The sequence below is a fragment of the Asparagus officinalis genome, chromosome 3 (assembly GCF_001876935.1).
Source record: "Asparagus officinalis chromosome 3, Aspof.V1, whole genome shotgun sequence".
Classification (NCBI taxonomy): domain Eukaryota; kingdom Viridiplantae; phylum Streptophyta; class Magnoliopsida; order Asparagales; family Asparagaceae; genus Asparagus; species Asparagus officinalis.
Genome location: NC_033796.1, coordinates 101,378,437 through 101,383,767, shown reverse-complemented (window position 1 = coordinate 101,383,767; position 5,331 = coordinate 101,378,437).

Genomic DNA, 5,331 nt, shown 5'->3' with positions numbered 1-5,331 from the left:
TTTGGTTTTTTGCATAATTTATTTGTTTTACCATCACCCCCACCCTCACCTAACCAACCCTAACCCTAACCATAACCCTAACCCTCACCCCCACCGCCCACCTAACCCTCCTCTAACCCTAATCCTAACCCTAACCTAACCCTCGCCTAACCCTAACCCTAACCCTAACCCTTAACCATAACCCTAACCGAACCCTAACCCTAACCCCTCGCCTAACCCTAACCATAACACTAACCCTGAATTAAATTAATTTTTTTATATTATAATTTCATCAATAGGACATTTTTTATTAGGTTTGGTTTTTTGCATAATTTATTTGTTTTACCAAAATTAAACTACAATTATAAAAATTAAATTAAAATTGTAAAAATAACAAATCCATCTCCCCCCTTTCAAGATCTCTCCCTCTCTCTCCCTCTCTCTCGTCGGCCGACGCCGGCGGCCGTTGGCCGGCTCGCTGCCGGCGCGGCCGACAAGAGAGAGAGGAGAGAGAAGGAGAGAATGAGAGGGGGGGAGAGAAGAGCAGAGAGAGATTGAGGGGGGGGATAGATAGTTACCCTGAGAGTGAGGGGTGAGAGAAGAGCGGCACGGCGGCCGGCAGAGGCGACGGCGGTGTCAGAGGCGGCGGAGGGGGGGGAATGAGGAGGGGGGGTGGGCGGGGATTCGGACCAGCGAGATCGTCACAGGCGGCGGAGGGGGAATGAGGAGGGGCTTGCGGCGGGCAGAGGGGCGGCAGGGGGGGAAGCAAGGAGATGGGCGCGGCGGAAATTCGACGAGAGGGGGGTGGGATTCGCGATAGCGGGGGCGGTGTCGGACAGGGAGGGGGGGAAAACGAGTGGGAATTAATTGGGCGCGGGCTGCCCAAAAAATTTTGGCGCCGCCGCGCCCAAAAAATTTTGCCGCGAATTAGTTTTTAGCGACGAATTTCCGTCGCTAAAAACTTCTTTAGCGACGGAAATTCCGGTCGCTAAAAAACTTTTTAGCGACGGAAAAATTTTTCGTCGTAAATTTATTTAGCCCACGAAATAATTCCGTCGCTAAAACCCAAATTCCGTCGCTATATCAATTTTAGCTACAGGAAATTTGCGCGACAGAATTTTCCGTCGCTATAAACTAACTTATAGCGACGGAAAATTCCGTCGCTATTATTCCGTAGCTAAAACCTCATTTTCCACTAGTGCATCTCGCTAAATTTTATTTTGATTTGCAAAATACTCCAAATTTGCAATTTGCTCCAAAAAGACCACATTTGTTTAATGATGTTTCTCATTTGCAAAATAATTTTAAAAGAAAATCTTTATTTGCAAATGTTTTCCGTGCACGAGCTAATGGTCCACAAAAACAAATGGATCTCTTTCATTACACATATTGCAATCGGAAGGGTCATTTGAGCGATTATTGCTTTGACCGTGTTAGTGCACCACATATGCCAAAGAGGGTTCATAACCCTAAGGCTTTGAGCTTCATTGATAGGGGTCATGTCCCTAAATCTTTTGGTACCAAGAGTTCTTGGGTACCAAAACAAATTTTATTCTTTTTTAAAAACCAAGAATTTTAATGTTTTTTTATTCTTCTTTTTCTTAGTTTTGAAAATTATGCTTTAAAATCTTTTGGTTATGAAAACAATTTTTCTTGTATAAAATCTTTTGTTTTCATGATTATTATTTTTTGCTTGATGAGAGTACTATGTTTATATAACCCTCCGGAGTTATTGGGTGTTTATTCCCAAACATTGTTTACCGGGTGCTAAAAATATTCATATGGGTTGATACTAGCTCAAGAGCTAGATATAATTGCCTCTCTTGATTTTTTAAAATCAATGATGATTTGATTTTATGCTCTTATATGATTTAATTGTGATTTATGATTTCATTGGTTGATTTGTTTTCATTTGAAAACATTTTACATGATTTTCATGTTCCTTTTCTTTTGATTTCATAAATCTATTTTTGATCTTTATGTTTTTGTTAATGAGACACTATTTTCATATTGACATATTTTTATGTGTTCTCATTGCCTTTTTATATGTGAGTGGTGTTTAGCATATTTTTCATTTATGCTTGCTCACATATGTTTGCCATGATATTCATTTCATATATTCCATATGGCATTTTGATAGGGGGAGGCAATCCTATACTTGTTTTATACTTCACCCATGCATATTGATAGGGGGAGCTTTCAGCTCTCTTAATTCTTTTGTCCCTTTTTGGATGTTGTCAAAGGGGGAGAAATATTGTGAGTTATTCTTTCTTGTTTATATGCATGTGAATTATAAATTATATATTCATTTCCTTCATGCATATATTTCTCTTTTTGTAAATTGTTTGTCATCATCAAAAAGGGGGAGATAGTTGGCCTTCTTGTTTTGATGATGTTTAACAAATAATTTACCACTAATGTTGTTTGTCTAGTATTTGTGTTTTCTTATTTATTATAGACAAACAACGAGTTGGAGGATGGTTGGAATAGAGCTTCAACAATGATATCAAATGGAGGTTGGCAGAACTGTGGAGTGAAGCAACATACAATTCAAGTTAAAGATCAAGTTCAGCTTCATCCGGCATGTGTACCAAGTTGAGCTACAATAAAGATCAAGTTCAAGCTTGGGTAATCTAGTTTAGATTTTATATTATGTGTGTTAAGTACCTTAAGCTCAATATCATATACACACACGTATTTGGTTTCTATGTATATATATAGTTATATATATACATGCATTTTTCAAAACTTTGTTTAAACTCATTTTGTTAAGATCAAGCTTTTACAAGTCCATACTTATGTGATTTTGCAAAATAATAAGATTCAACAATTGGGAAATGCAAATTGGGAAATGCTTTTTTGTAACATGTTCAAAATCACATTTGCAAACATTTCCCAAAGTTTCATCAAGTTTGAAATTGATTTATTACGTTTAATTGAATTTACAAAATCATGTTTTTCGTTCGTGCATGTTCGTGCATATTTTTACAAAACAGATGATTTTTCACAAATGGGAAATGCAATTTGGAAAATTCTTTTTGTAACATGTTCATTTACATGTTTATATACATTTCCCAAAGTTTCATTATTTTTGGACTTCATTTGTTATTTTTAACAATTTTCCAAAAGTCAAAAATCTGTTTAAAACTGTTTTTCTGAAGTATCAGTTATCGGTCGACCGATCCGGTCGACCGCTCATATGTTAAGTCGGCAGTGGGCACTAGTTCTGTTTTTTTGTTTATTTTAATGTTTTGGGGGTGTTTTTATTGGTTTTTGGGGTTGTTTCATGAGCCTATATATACCCCATGCCCTCATACTTCTAAGAGGACTTAAGAAATGTTTTAAACAAGTTTAAAGAGTTTTAAACAAGGGTTTAAGTGTGTTAGTGTTTGTTTTGGTTTATGAAGAAGTTTTCACAAGTGGAGGAGATCATCTTCTTGTTTGGGCTTCAATCTCCATCTCTCCATCTTGTTATTCAGAGAAGAATCTCTAAACTCATTTCTAGCTATTTATTATTTTGTTTATAATTTCTATATGCTAGATTTTAATTGAGTTTAGTTTTGATTTATTGAATCTCATTGTTACACACACCCACTTGAGCTTATTGTATTTGCATACATAGGATATTAGGGTTGTGAGAGATTGTAACATTGAGTTGTGCTTAATTGAGTTCTCATCTATTGTAGAGAACAAATTTATATTTGTTACATTGTGAGATTGTAAGGTTTTCGGTGAGCTAGAAAACCGAATGTGTTGTGAAGTTTTCGGTGAACTAGAAAACCGAGTGTGAGAAGATACGTTGATCAGTGAGCGTTAAAAACCAACACTGCGAGGTGTAAACGTTATTCGGGTGAACGTAGAAAACCCGATTGTGATAGTGGATTTCTCCCCGGAAGTGGGGAGCGGAGACGTAGGACGGAAGGTCCGAACTCTGTGATCATATTGCTTGTTTGAGGTTGTCTTTGGCGTAATTGTTTTTACATTTATCTTATATCGCCAATTGTGCATTGCTTATCATTTTTATGATCCACTATCTAGTTCATATTGTTTACCCCTTGTGATTGTTTCATATCCTTCCATACATCATATTGTATATCTCTTTGGTGGGATATATCATCTTGTGTTAGTTTATATATCCTTGCACATTCATTGCCTATATCTCTTCCTTAGGATATATCTTGTTGTTCATATTGCTTATCCTAGCTTATATTCTTGTTGTATTTCATACTTGCTAGGATAACTTGTTAATATATTTTAATTGGCATTTAATCAGATTAGATTAGCATAAGACCCTAATCACCCCCCCCCCCTCTAGGGTCCAACAATCCGTGTGTGCGCAATCAAGGTGCGGCGCTTCTGAATGCGCTCCTCGATGGTTGAGCGGGTCCGTTTGACTTGGATCCATTCATTCGCTATTAGTTTGGAGGAGAGGACATATGTTTGCTACTGGGGCATTCGGTGCCTTATGAGTTTCAGATCCGCCTCATAGCAGATCCCGTCAACAGGCTTCAAAGCCTTGGCGAATTGGCACGTGAGGCATTGACGCTTCCTTTGGTGAGCTCTTTTCGATAAAGTTGGCGTGGCTACAGCGGCTATCTCCTTGATTGAGGAGGAGTCCAGATCTGTAGATTCGGCTTCGTTGTATGTTGGAAAAATTGCAATAAAGAGAACAAAAGAAAATTGACTTGTATTTCTTTGATTCCGGTTACAAATTGATTACAAAAGAGAAGAGAGCGAATTTGGTTCTCTCCTTTGTTTAAAACTGTGTTCTTCAAGGTAGCGATGGAGTGCCTCCTTCGATTGTTCGCGTCGAATTTGCTCTCCGTTGACGATCCGGATGGAGTGCCTCCTTCGATTGTTCGCGTCGAATTTGCTCTCCGTTGACGATCCGACCATCTTTTATCTCGTGGGAACGATGAACTTCTGTGGAAAGTTTGATGGGTAACTCTTTAACGAGTTTAAGAACTCTGAACGAGTTAGAACTCTGTGAATAAAGTTGTTAGAACCGAAGATTCGGTTAATGACCAAGCAAATATTCTGTTGTTGAAGAATCCTTTCAGTTTTGATCTTCTGCACTTGATTCAAAAATCCTATCTCCAAGGATTTCGTCTCTCCTGCCTCTTTGTACGGTTGAGATCCTGCAGAAATTCCAAACCCGTACGGTTTAGATGCTGAAGGTTTAACCTTGCTGCCTCCCCGTTCCCAAAAGCCAGCCTGTAGAACCCCGTAAATTTTATATATGAATATATGTGAATTTTTAGTAAATAAATAATCCTTTTATGATAAATAGCTTGAGGTCATTGATGTACATGATAACAAGTTATTTGAGATGATATGAGAGTATGGGTGTAG